Source organism: Mesoplodon mirus (genome assembly GCF_964341445.2).
Source record: "Mesoplodon mirus genome assembly, chromosome: 17".
In the NCBI taxonomy this organism is placed as follows: domain Eukaryota; kingdom Metazoa; phylum Chordata; class Mammalia; order Artiodactyla; family Ziphiidae; genus Mesoplodon; species Mesoplodon mirus.
The window spans coordinates 35,623,381-35,637,550 of NC_138993.1; positions in this window are offsets into that span (position 1 = coordinate 35,623,381).

Here is a 14,170-nt window from a genome sequence, read left to right on the forward strand (position 1 = left end):
CTATTTCTTTGGAGGCAACTCAGTTTCTACTCAGTGCCACGCCTGCCCTGACTAGTAAGCCGGCAAACGCACTATTCCCCGGAAGCGTCAAGGGCTCACGCAGGGCGCTTTCCAGCGGGGAAAACAAGGCTTGTGACATCAGGCCCCCCATTCGAGGTTGACGCACTGCGTAAGGACCTGTTATGCTGCCGAAGTCAGAAGAGACACAAGCTACCCACTGACCCCTTCCCGAAATCAACTTTTGTAGGCAGGGTGTTCGGCTTGTAGGGAACTGCCTAAATTTTCGAAAGCCCCAGATCGGCCTAGGGGCCTGGGCATCTCCCAAAAGCCTGCTGTGTTCCACGAAGAACTGTGCGTCAGTTGCAGTGGAACCCAGCCTGACTTTTTCCTTGGGTAAGGTGACTGCAGGTTTGAGGTCCGAGAAGGAGCGCTAAGCAGAGTGTTTTTCGAGGTAGAGCTCAGGTAAGGCAAGGGGAGCCAACTTGCTTGTCATGTTGCGCTGGATACAACCTTGTTTCAGAAGCTCTTGGAGAGCTGAGGAAATCTGCCTCTCCCAAGGAAGAGGGCAGTGTGTTGCCCTACACTCGGCATAAACAGGCGTACACCTAAGGGCCTTCGGGGCTGGATGAGGCTCAAGCGGGCCCCAGGAGCCTGGCGGTACTCAGTGTTCTTGCACTGACTCGGGTGCTGACACGACGTTCTTAGGACTCCTTAAAGGGGTACTACCGAAAACTTAAAGCAGAACAGCAAGGAATGCCTCGGGAAGGGTGCTGCACGCCTTCCAATCGGCACGGCCCACCAGGGCGATTTTCGAGTCTCGTGGGGACACTGAGTTTCCCTTTCGCCCTAGAGCAGGGCAGGGAAGCTTCCTCAGGAACTGGAAGCAGCCTGCTTCTTTCGAGAAAGCTCATTTGCCTCTCGCAGGCATGCCCGCAGGGACTAAACTCCCGGCAGCAAGAGTGTTTTTGACCTGCTGGACTGGCTAGGAACGTCTCTCTGAAGCTGTGGCAGAGCTGAGGATCTCCAGCTCTCCCAGGGAAGAGTGCAGTGTGTTGCGCTTCGCTCAGGAAACACAGGGGTGCGCTGAAGGACCTACGGGGCTGGGTGCTGCTCCACAGGCCCACTGGAGCCCGGCTCCCTGAGTGTTCCTGTAAGGAAACTGGTGCTAACGTGCTAGGAGTCCGGAAAGGCCTACCCTCGTGAAACTAAAGTAGCACAGCCCAAATGCCTCATGGAAGCTGCTGCCCACCAATCTTTCCGCACGGAAACCCAGGGCCGTAGTGAAAAGCCAGTGTTTGCGTTTCGGGTTCCCTTTAGCTCTAAAGCAGGGTCAGGCTTTCTTTGTGGAACTGTAGTTGAAAGTCAGCCTGCCGATGCAGGAGACACGGGTTCGTACCCCGATCCGGGAAGGTCCCACCCGCTGCCCTAGTGCCGCACCCGGGAGCCTTAGCCGCTGCACCTAAGCCTCAGGAGCCGGCGCTCCGCAACGGGAGAGGCCACAACCGTGAGAGGTGCGCGTACACCCAAATAAGGAAAGACACAGGGCAAGATGATATCCCACCCAGGAACCGGAGGCGCCCTGTTTCTGGGAGAAAAGTCAACTTCCTATCCGAGCCCTGCACGAAATGACTAGAATCCTGGAAGCACAAGTGTTTGGGCACAAGCTTCCAGGCTGCCCGAGTGGAATGGTCAACACTGGGGAGAAAAAGGCCTGTGCCCTCAGGCCCCCATTTCGAGGTTGGCGGGAAGCATCAGTACCTATTGTTTCGAAAAATTCAAAAGAGACACATGGTACTCAGGGGGCCCTTCCCTAAAGCAGCTTCTCCATACAGCGTGTTCTGCGTTGTAGGGCGTGGCCTAAAGGAAAGAATGCCGTGGGTCAGCCTAGGGGCCCGTGCACCTTCCAAAAGCCGGCTGTGTTCCACGAAGAACTGATCTTTAGTTGCAGTGGAACCCAACCCGAGTTTCTCCTTGAGGTAGGGTGACTGCAGGTGACAGGACCTAGAAGGACTGCTAAGCAGAGTGTCTCTCTCAGTATCGCTCTGACAGGGCAATGAGGCCGACCGGCATTGAATGCTGGAAGTGCTACAACCGTGTTACTGAATCCGTCTGTGACCGGAGGCAGTCTAGCTCTCCGACGCACGAGTTCAATATGTTGCCCTACACTCAGCTACGGAGGGGTGCAGCTAAGGATCTTCGCGACTGGATGAGGCTCACCAGGCCACTAGGAGCCTGCAGTGACTCAGCGTTCTTAGGCAGAATCGTGTGCGGACGCGAGGGTCCTAGGAGGCCTTTACAGCTTACTGCCTTTAAAGTAAAGCAGAGCTGCGACGTGGGTCTCATAGAAGCTGCCGCACGCCTCCCCTTCTGCATGGCAGAGCAGGGCCACCCGTCGAGGCGAGTGTTCATGCTGAGTTTCCCTTTCGCTATAAAGCAGGGCAGGGGAAGCTCCCAGCCAGGAAGTCGTAGTACCCTATTTCTTTGGAGGCAACTCAGTTTCTACTCAGTGCCACGCCTGCCCTGACTAGTAAGCCGGCAAACGCACTATTCCCCGGAAGCGTCAAGGGCTGACGCAGGGCGCTTTCCAGCGGGGAAAACAAGGCTTGTGACATCAGGCCCCCCATTCGAGGTTGACGCACTGCGTAAGGACCTGTTATGCTGCCGAAGTCAGAAGAGACACAAGCTACCCACTGACCCCTTCCCGAAATCAACTTTTGTAGGCAGGGTGTTCGGCTTGTAGGGAACTGCCTAAATTTTCGAAAGCCCCAGATCGGCCTAGGGGCCTGGGCATCTCCCAAAAGCCTGCTGTGTTCCACGAAGAACTGTGCGTCAGTTGCAGTGGAACCCAGCCTGACTTTTTCCTTGGGTAAGGTGACTGCAGGTTTGAGGTCCGAGAAGGAGCGCTAAGCAGAGTGTTTTTCGAGGTAGAGCTCAGGTAAGGCAAGGGGAGCCAACTTGCTTGTCATGTTGCGCTGGATACAACCTTGTTTCAGAAGCTCTTGGAGAGCTGAGGAAATCTGCCTCTCCCAAGGAAGAGGGCAGTGTGTTGCCCTACACTCGGCATAAACAGGCGTACACCTAAGGGCCTTCGGGGCTGGATGAGGCTCAAGCGGGCCCCAGGAGCCTGGCGGTACTCAGTGTTCTTGCACTGACTCGGGTGCTGACACGACGTTCTTAGGACTCCTTAAAGGGGTACTACCGAAAACTTAAAGCAGAACAGCAAGGAATGCCTCGGGAAGGGTGCTGCACGCCTTCCAATCGGCACGGCCCACCAGGGCGATTTTCGAGTCTCGTGGGGACACTGAGTTTCCCTTTCGCCCTAGAGCAGGGCAGGGAAGCTTCCTCAGGAACTGGAAGCAGCCTGCTTCTTTCGAGAAAGCTCATTTGCCTCTCGCAGGCATGCCCGCAGGGACTAAACTCCCGGCAGCAAGAGTGTTTTTGACCTGCTGGACTGGCTAGGAACGTCTCTCTGAAGCTGTGGCAGAGCTGAGGATCTCCAGCTCTCCCAGGGAAGAGTGCAGTGTGTTGCGCTTCGCTCAGGAAACACAGGGGTGCGCTGAGGGACCTACGGGGCTGGGTGCTGCTCCACAGGCCCACTGGAGCCCGGCTCCCTGAGTGTTCCTGTAAGGAAACTGGTGCTAACGTGCTAGGAGTCCGGAAAGGCCTACCCTCGTGAAACTGAAGTAGCACAGCCCAAATGCCTCATGGAAGCTGCTGCCCACCAATCTTTCCGCACGGAAACCCAGGGCCGTAGTGAAAAGCCAGTGTTTGCGTTTCGGGTTCCCTTTAGCTCTAAAGCAGGGTCAGGCTTTCTTTGTGGAACTGTAGTTGAAAGTCAGCCTGCCGATGCAGGAGACACGGGTTCGTACCCCGATCCGGGAAGGTCCCACCCGCTGCCCTAGTGCCGCACCCGGGAGCCTTAGCCGCTGCACCTAAGCCTCAGGAGCCGGCGCTCCGCAACGGGAGAGGCCACAACCGTGAGAGGTGCGCGTACACCCAAATAAGGAAAGACACAGGGCAAGATGATATCCCACCCAGGAACCGGAGGCGCCCTGTTTCTGGGAGAAAAGTCAACTTCCTATCCGAGCCCTGCACGAAATGACTAGAATCCTGGAAGCACAAGTGTTTGGGCACAAGCTTCCAGGCTGCCCGAGTGGAATGGTCAACACTGGGGAGAAAAAGGCCTGTGCCCTCAGGCCCCCATTTCGAGGTTGACGGGAAGCATCAGTACCTATTGTTTCGAAAAATTCAAAAGAGACACATGGTACTCAGGGGGCCCTTCCCTAAAGCAGCTTCTCCATACAGCGTGTTCTGCGTTGTAGGGCGTGGCCTAAAGGAAAGAATGCCGTGGGTCAGCCTAGGGGCCCGTGCACCTTCCAAAAGCCGGCTGTGTTCCACGAAGAACTGATCTTTAGTTGCAGTGGAACCCAACCCGAGTTTCTCCTTGAGGTAGGGTGACTGCAGGTGACAGGACCTAGAAGGACTGCTAAGCAGAGTGTCTCTCTCAGTATCGCTCTGACAGGGCAATGAGGCCGACCGGCATTGAATGCTGGAAGTGCTACAACCGTGTTACTGAATCCGTCTGTGACCGGAGGCAGTCTAGCTCTCCGACGCACGAGTTCAATATGTTGCCCTACACTCAGCTACGGAGGGGTGCAGCTAAGGATCTTCGCGACTGGATGAGGCTCACCAGGCCACTAGGAGCCTGCAGTGACTCAGCGTTCTTAGGCAGAATCGTGTGCGGACGCGAGGGTCCTAGGAGGCCTTTACAGCTTACTGCCTTTAAAGTAAAGCAGAGCTGCGACGTGGGTCTCATAGAAGCTGCCGCACGCCTCCCCTTCTGCATGGCAGAGCAGGGCCACCCGTCGAGGCGAGTGTTCATGCTGAGTTTCCCTTTCGCTATAAAGCAGGGCAGGGGAAGCTCCCAGCCAGGAAGTCGTAGTACCCTATTTCTTTGGAGGCAACTCAGTTTCTACTCAGTGCCACGCCTGCCCTGACTAGTAAGCCGGCAAACGCACTATTCCCCGGAAGCGTCAAGGGCTCACGCAGGGCGCTTTCCAGCGGGGAAAACAAGGCTTGTGACATCAGGCCCCCCATTCGAGGTTGACGCACTGCGTAAGGACCTGTTATGCTGCCGAAGTCAGAAGAGACACAAGCTACCCACTGACCCCTTCCCGAAATCAACTTTTGTAGGCAGGGTGTTCGGCTTGTAGGGAACTGCCTAAATTTTCGAAAGCCCCAGATCGGCCTAGGGGCCTGGGCATCTCCCAAAAGCCTGCTGTGTTCCACGAAGAACTGTGCGTCAGTTGCAGTGGAACCCAGCCTGACTTTTTCCTTGGGTAAGGTGACTGCAGGTTTGAGGTCCGAGAAGGAGCGCTAAGCAGAGTGTTTTTCGAGGTAGAGCTCAGGTAAGGCAAGGGGAGCCAACTTGCTTGTCATGTTGCGCTGGATACAACCTTGTTTCAGAAGCTCTTGGAGAGCTGAGGAAATCTGCCTCTCCCAAGGAAGAGGGCAGTGTGTTGCCCTACACTCGGCATAAACAGGCGTACACCTAAGGGCCTTCGGGGCTGGATGAGGCTCAAGCGGGCCCCAGGAGCCTGGCGGTACTCAGTGTTCTTGCACTGACTCGGGTGCTGACACGACGTTCTTAGGACTCCTTAAAGGGGTACTACCGAAAACTTAAAGCAGAACAGCAAGGAATGCCTCGGGAAGGGTGCTGCACGCCTTCCAATCGGCACGGCCCACCAGGGCGATTTTCGAGTCTCGTGGGGACACTGAGTTTCCCTTTCGCCCTAGAGCAGGGCAGGGAAGCTTCCTCAGGAACTGGAAGCAGCCTGCTTCTTTCGAGAAAGCTCATTTGCCTCTCGCAGGCATGCCCGCAGGGACTAAACTCCTGGCAGCAAGAGTGTTTTTGACCTGCTGGACTGGCTAGGAACGTCTCTCTGAAGCTGTGGCAGAGCTGAGGATCTCCAGCTCTCCCAGGGAAGAGTGCAGTGTGTTGCGCTTCGCTCAGGAAACACAGGGGTGCGCTGAAGGACCTACGGGGCTGGGTGCTGCTCCACAGGCCCACTGGAGCCCGGCTCCCTGAGTGTTCCTGTAAGGAAACTGGTGCTAACGTGCTAGGAGTCCGGAAAGGCCTACCCTCGTGAAACTAAAGTAGCACAGCCCAAATGCCTCATGGAAGCTGCTGCCCACCAATCTTTCCGCACGGAAACCCAGGGCCGTAGTGAAAAGCCAGTGTTTGCGTTTCGGGTTCCCTTTAGCTCTAAAGCAGGGTCAGGCTTTCTTTGTGGAACTGTAGTTGAAAGTCAGCCTGCCGATGCAGGAGACACGGGTTCGTACCCCGATCCGGGAAGGTCCCACCCGCTGCCCTAGTGCCGCACCCGGGAGCCTTAGCCGCTGCACCTAAGCCTCAGGAGCCGGCGCTCCGCAACGGGAGAGGCCACAACCGTGAGAGGTGCGCGTACACCCAAATAAGGAAAGACACAGGGCAAGATGATATCCCACCCAGGAACCGGAGGCGCCCTGTTTCTGGGAGAAAAGTCAACTTCCTATCCGAGCCCTGCACGAAATGACTAGAATCCTGGAAGCACAAGTGTTTGGGCACAAGCTTCCAGGCTGCCCGAGTGGAATGGTCAACACTGGGGAGAAAAAGGCCTGTGCCCTCAGGCCCCCATTTCGAGGTTGACGGGAAGCATCAGTACCTATTGTTTCGAAAAATTCAAAAGAGACACATGGTACTCAGGGGGCCCTTCCCTAAAGCAGCTTCTCCATACAGCGTGTTCTGCGTTGTAGGGCGTGGCCTAAAGGAAAGAATGCCGTGGGTCAGCCTAGGGGCCCGTGCACCTTCCAAAAGCCGGCTGTGTTCCACGAAGAACTGATCTTTAGTTGCAGTGGAACCCAACCCGAGTTTCTCCTTGAGGTAGGGTGACTGCAGGTGACAGGACCTAGAAGGACTGCTAAGCAGAGTGTCTCTCTCAGTATCGCTCTGACAGGGCAATGAGGCCGACCGGCATTGAATGCTGGAAGTGCTACAACCGTGTTACTGAATCCGTCTGTGACCGGAGGCAGTCTAGCTCTCCGACGCACGAGTTCAATATGTTGCCCTACACTCAGCTACGGAGGGGTGCAGCTAAGGATCTTCGCGACTGGATGAGGCTCACCAGGCCACTAGGAGCCTGCAGTGACTCAGCGTTCTTAGGCAGAATCGTGTGCGGACGCGAGGGTCCTAGGAGGCCTTTACAGCTTACTGCCTTTAAAGTAAAGCAGAGCTGCGACGTGGGTCTCATAGAAGCTGCCGCACGCCTCCCCTTCTGCATGGCAGAGCAGGGCCACCCGTCGAGGCGAGTGTTCATGCTGAGTTTCCCTTTCGCTATAAAGCAGGGCAGGGGAAGCTCCCAGCCAGGAAGTCGTAGTACCCTATTTCTTTGGAGGCAACTCAGTTTCTACTCAGTGCCACGCCTGCCCTGACTAGTAAGCCGGCAAACGCACTATTCCCCGGAAGCGTCAAGGGCTGACGCAGGGCGCTTTCCAGCGGGGAAAACAAGGCTTGTGACATCAGGCCCCCCATTCGAGGTTGACGCACTGCGTAAGGACCTGTTATGCTGCCGAAGTCAGAAGAGACACAAGCTACCCACTGACCCCTTCCCGAAATCAACTTTTGTAGGCAGGGTGTTCGGCTTGTAGGGAACTGCCTAAATTTTCGAAAGCCCCAGATCGGCCTAGGGGCCTGGGCATCTTCCAAAAGCCTGCTGTGTTCCACGAAGAACTGTGCGTCAGTTGCAGTGGAACCCAGCCTGACTTTTTCCTTGGGTAAGGTGACTGCAGGTTTGAGGTCCGAGCAGGAGCGCTAAGCAGAGTGTTTTTCGAGGTAGAGCTCAGGTAAGGCAAGGGGAGCCAACTTGCTTGTCATGTTGCGCTGGATACAACCTTGTTTCAGAAGCTCTTGGAGAGCTGAGGAAATCTGCCTCTCCCAAGGAAGAGGGCAGTGTGTTGCCCTACACTCGGCATAAACAGGCGTACACCTAAGGGCCTTCGGGGCTGGATGAGGCTCAAGCGGGCCCCAGGAGCCTGGCGGTACTCAGTGTTCTTGCACTGACTCGGGTGCTGACACGACGTTCTTAGGACTCCTTAAAGGGGTACTACCGAAAACTTAAAGCAGAACAGCAAGGAATGCCTCGGGAAGGGTGCTGCACGCCTTCCAATCGGCACGGCCCACCAGGGCGATTTTCGAGTCTCGTGGGGACACTGAGTTTCCCTTTCGCCCTAGAGCAGGGCAGGGAAGCTTCCTCAGGAACTGGAAGCAGCCTGCTTCTTTCGAGAAAGCTCATTTGCCTCTCGCAGGCATGCCCGCAGGGACTAAACTCCCGGCAGCAAGAGTGTTTTTGACCTGCTGGACTGGCTAGGAACGTCTCTCTGAAGCTGTGGCAGAGCTGAGGATCTCCAGCTCTCCCAGGGAAGAGTGCAGTGTGTTGCGCTTCGCTCAGGAAACACAGGGGTGCGCTGAAGGACCTACGGGGCTGGGTGCTGCTCCACAGGCCCACTGGAGCCCGGCTCCCTGAGTGTTCCTGTAAGGAAACTGGTGCTAACGTGCTAGGAGTCCGGAAAGGCCTACCCTCGTGAAACTAAAGTAGCACAGCCCAAATGCCTCATGGAAGCTGCTGCCCACCAATCTTTCCGCACGGAAACCCAGGGCCGTAGTGAAAAGCCAGTGTTTGCGTTTCGGGTTCCCTTTAGCTCTAAAGCAGGGTCAGGCTTTCTTTGTGGAACTGTAGTTGAAAGTCAGCCTGCCGATGCAGGAGACACGGGTTCGTACCCCGATCCGGGAAGGTCCCACCCGCTGCCCTAGTGCCGCACCCGGGAGCCTTAGCCGCTGCACCTAAGCCTCAGGAGCCGGCGCTCCGCAACGGGAGAGGCCACAACCGTGAGAGGTGCGCGTACACCCAAATAAGGAAAGACACAGGGCAAGATGATATCCCACCCAGGAACCGGAGGCGCCCTGTTTCTGGGAGAAAAGTCAACTTCCTATCCGAGCCCTGCACGAAATGACTAGAATCCTGGAAGCACAAGTGTTTGGGCACAAGCTTCCAGGCTGCCCGAGTGGAATGGTCAACACTGGGGAGAAAAAGGCCTGTGCCCTCAGGCCCCCATTTCGAGGTTGACGGGAAGCATCAGTACCTATTGTTTCGAAAAATTCAAAAGAGACACATGGTACTCAGGGGGCCCTTCCCTAAAGCAGCTTCTCCATACAGCGTGTTCTGCGTTGTAGGGCGTGGCCTAAAGGAAAGAATGCCGTGGGTCAGCCTAGGGGCCCGTGCACCTTCCAAAAGCCGGCTGTGTTCCACGAAGAACTGATCTTTAGTTGCAGTGGAACCCAACCCGAGTTTCTCCTTGAGGTAGGGTGACTGCAGGTGACAGGACCTAGAAGGACTGCTAAGCAGAGTGTCTCTCTCAGTATCGCTCTGACAGGGCAATGAGGCCGACCGGCATTGAATGCTGGAAGTGCTACAACCGTGTTACTGAATCCGTCTGTGACCGGAGGCAGTCTAGCTCTCCGACGCACGAGTTCAATATGTTGCCCTACACTCAGCTACGGAGGGGTGCAGCTAAGGATCTTCGCGACTGGATGAGGCTCACCAGGCCACTAGGAGCCTGCAGTGACTCAGCGTTCTTAGGCAGAATCGTGTGCGGACGCGAGGGTCCTAGGAGGCCTTTACAGCTTACTGCCTTTAAAGTAAAGCAGAGCTGCGACGTGGGTCTCATAGAAGCTGCCGCACGCCTCCCCTTCTGCATGGCAGAGCAGGGCCACCCGTCGAGGCGAGTGTTCATGCTGAGTTTCCCTTTCGCTATAAAGCAGGGCAGGGGAAGCTCCCAGCCAGGAAGTCGTAGTACCCTATTTCTTTGGAGGCAACTCAGTTTCTACTCAGTGCCACGCCTGCCCTGACTAGTAAGCCGGCAAACGCACTATTCCCCGGAAGCGTCAAGGGCTCACGCAGGGCGCTTTCCAGCGGGGAAAACAAGGCTTGTGACATCAGGCCCCCCATTCGAGGTTGACGCACTGCGTAAGGACCTGTTATGCTGCCGAAGTCAGAAGAGACACAAGCTACCCACTGACCCCTTCCCGAAATCAACTTTTGTAGGCAGGGTGTTCGGCTTGTAGGGAACTGCCTAAATTTTCGAAAGCCCCAGATCGGCCTAGGGGCCTGGGCATCTTCCAAAAGCCTGCTGTGTTCCACGAAGAACTGTGCGTCAGTTGCAGTGGAACCCAGCCTGACTTTTTCCTTGGGTAAGGTGACTGCAGGTTTGAGGTCCGAGAAGGAGCGCTAAGCAGAGTGTTTTTCGAGGTAGAGCTCAGGTAAGGCAAGGGGAGCCAACTTCCTTGTCATGTTGCGCTGGATACAACCTTGTTTCAGAAGCTCTTGGAGAGCTGAGGAAATCTGCCTCTCCCAAGGAAGAGGGCAGTGTGTTGCCCTACACTCGGCATAAACAGGCGTACACCTAAGGGCCTTCGGGGCTGGATGAGGCTCAAGCGGGCCCCAGGAGCCTGGCGGTACTCAGTGTTCTTGCACTGACTCGGGTGCTGACACGACGTTCTTAGGACTCCTTAAAGGGGTACTACCGAAAACTTAAAGCAGAACAGCAAGGAATGCCTCGGGAAGGGTGCTGCACGCCTTCCAATCGGCACGGCCCACCAGGGCGATTTTCGAGTCTCGTGGGGACACTGAGTTTCCCTTTCGCCCTAGAGCAGGGCAGGGAAGCTTCCTCAGGAACTGGAAGCAGCCTGCTTCTTTCGAGAAAGCTCATTTGCCTCTCGCAGGCATGCCCGCAGGGACTAAACTCCCGGCAGCAAGAGTGTTTTTGACCTGCTGGACTGGCTAGGAACGTCTCTCTGAAGCTGTGGCAGAGCTGAGGATCTCCAGCTCTCCCAGGGAAGAGTGCAGTGTGTTGCGCTTCGCTCAGGAAACACAGGGGTGCGCTGAAGGACCTACGGGGCTGGGTGCTGCTCCACAGGCCCACTGGAGCCCGGCTCCCTGAGTGTTCCTGTAAGGAAACTGGTGCTAACGTGCTAGGAGTCCGGAAAGGCCTACCCTCGTGAAACTAAAGTAGCACAGCCCAAATGCCTCATGGAAGCTGCTGCCCACCAATCTTTCCGCACGGAAACCCAGGGCCGTAGTGAAAAGCCAGTGTTTGCGTTTCGGGTTCCCTTTAGCTCTAAAGCAGGGTCAGGCTTTCTTTGTGGAACTGTAGTTGAAAGTCAGCCTGCCGATGCAGGAGACACGGGTTCGTACCCCGATCCGGGAAGGTCCCACCCGCTGCCCTAGTGCCGCACCCGGGAGCCTTAGCCGCTGCACCTAAGCCTCAGGAGCCGGCGCTCCGCAACGGGAGAGGCCACAACCGTGAGAGGTGCGCGTACACCCAAATAAGGAAAGACACAGGGCAAGATGATATCCCACCCAGGAACCGGAGGCGCCCTGTTTCTGGGAGAAAAGTCAACTTCCTATCCGAGCCCTGCACGAAATGACTAGAATCCTGGAAGCACAAGTGTTTGGGCACAAGCTTCCAGGCTGCCCGAGTGGAATGGTCAACACTGGGGAGAAAAAGGCCTGTGCCCTCAGGCCCCCATTTCGAGGTTGGCGGGAAGCATCAGTACCTATTGTTTCGAAAAATTCAAAAGAGACACATGGTACTCAGGGGGCCCTTCCCTAAAGCAGCTTCTCCATACAGCGTGTTCTGCGTTGTAGGGCGTGGCCTAAAGGAAAGAATGCCGTGGGTCAGCCTAGGGGCCCGTGCACCTTCCAAAAGCCGGCTGTGTTCCACGAAGAACTGATCTTTAGTTGCAGTGGAACCCAACCCGAGTTTCTCCTTGAGGTAGGGTGACTGCAGGTGACAGGACCTAGAAGGACTGCTAAGCAGAGTGTCTCTCTCAGTATCGCTCTGACAGGGCAATGAGGCCGACCGGCATTGAATGCTGGAAGTGCTACAACCGTGTTACTGAATCCGTCTGTGACCGGAGGCAGTCTAGCTCTCCGACGCACGAGTTCAATATGTTGCCCTACACTCAGCTACGGAGGGGTGCAGCTAAGGATCTTCGCGACTGGATGAGGCTCACCAGGCCACTAGGAGCCTGCAGTGACTCAGCGTTCTTAGGCAGAATCGTGTGCGGACGCGAGGGTCCTAGGAGGCCTTTACAGCTTACTGCCTTTAAAGTAAAGCAGAGCTGCGACGTGGGTCTCATAGAAGCTGCCGCACGCCTCCCCTTCTGCATGGCAGAGCAGGGCCACCCGTCGAGGCGAGTGTTCATGCTGAGTTTCCCTTTCGCTATAAAGCAGGGCAGGGGAAGCTCCCAGCCAGGAAGTCGTAGTACCCTATTTCTTTGGAGGCAACTCAGTTTCTACTCAGTGCCACGCCTGCCCTGACTAGTAAGCCGGCAAACGCACTATTCCCCGGAAGCGTCAAGGGCTCACGCAGGGCGCTTTCCAGCGGGGAAAACAAGGCTTGTGACATCAGGCCCCCCATTCGAGGTTGACGCACTGCGTAAGGACCTGTTATGCTGCCGAAGTCAGAAGAGACACAAGCTACCCACTGACCCCTTCCCGAAATCAACTTTTGTAGGCAGGGTGTTCGGCTTGTAGGGAACTGCCTAAATTTTCGAAAGCCCCAGATCGGCCTAGGGGCCTGGGCATCTCCCAAAAGCCTGCTGTGTTCCACGAAGAACTGTGCGTCAGTTGCAGTGGAACCCAGCCTGACTTTTTCCTTGGGTAAGGTGACTGCAGGTTTGAGGTCCGAGAAGGAGCGCTAAGCAGAGTGTTTTTCGAGGTAGAGCTCAGGTAAGGCAAGGGGAGCCAACTTGCTTGTCATGTTGCGCTGGATACAACCTTGTTTCAGAAGCTCTTGGAGAGCTGAGGAAATCTGCCTCTCCCAAGGAAGAGGGCAGTGTGTTGCCCTACACTCGGCATAAACAGGCGTACACCTAAGGGCCTTCGGGGCTGGATGAGGCTCAAGCGGGCCCCAGGAGCCTGGCGGTACTCAGTGTTCTTGCACTGACTCGGGTGCTGACACGACGTTCTTAGGACTCCTTAAAGGGGTACTACCGAAAACTTAAAGCAGAACAGCAAGGAATGCCTCGGGAAGGGTGCTGCACGCCTTCCAATCGGCACGGCCCACCAGGGCGATTTTCGAGTCTCGTGGGGACACTGAGTTTCCCTTTCGCCCTAGAGCAGGGCAGGGAAGCTTCCTCAGGAACTGGAAGCAGCCTGCTTCTTTCGAGAAAGCTCATTTGCCTCTCGCAGGCATGCCCGCAGGGACTAAACTCCCGGCAGCAAGAGTGTTTTTGACCTGCTGGACTGGCTAGGAACGTCTCTCTGAAGCTGTGGCAGAGCTGAGGATCTCCAGCTCTCCCAGGGAAGAGTGCAGTGTGTTGCGCTTCGCTCAGGAAACACAGGGGTGCGCTGAGGGACCTACGGGGCTGGGTGCTGCTCCACAGGCCCACTGGAGCCCGGCTCCCTGAGTGTTCCTGTAAGGAAACTGGTGCTAACGTGCTAGGAGTCCGGAAAGGCCTACCCTCGTGAAACTGAAGTAGCACAGCCCAAATGCCTCATGGAAGCTGCTGCCCACCAATCTTTCCGCACGGAAACCCAGGGCCGTAGTGAAAAGCCAGTGTTTGCGTTTCGGGTTCCCTTTAGCTCTAAAGCAGGGTCAGGCTTTCTTTGTGGAACTGTAGTTGAAAGTCAGCCTGCCGATGCAGGAGACACGGGTTCGTACCCCGATCCGGGAAGGTCCCACCCGCTGCCCTAGTGCCGCACCCGGGAGCCTTAGCCGCTGCACCTAAGCCTCAGGAGCCGGCGCTCCGCAACGGGAGAGGCCACAACCGTGAGAGGTGCGCGTACACCCAAATAAGGAAAGACACAGGGCAAGATGATATCCCACCCAGGAACCGGAGGCGCCCTGTTTCTGGGAGAAAAGTCAACTTCCTATCCGAGCCCTGCACGAAATGACTAGAATCCTGGAAGCACAAGTGTTTGGGCACAAGCTTCCAGGCTGCCCGAGTGGAATGGTCAACACTGGGGAGAAAAAGGCCTGTGCCCTCAGGCCCCCATTTCGAGGTTGACGGGAAGCATCAGTACCTATTGTTTCGAAAAATTCAAAAGAGACACATGGTACTCAGGGGGCC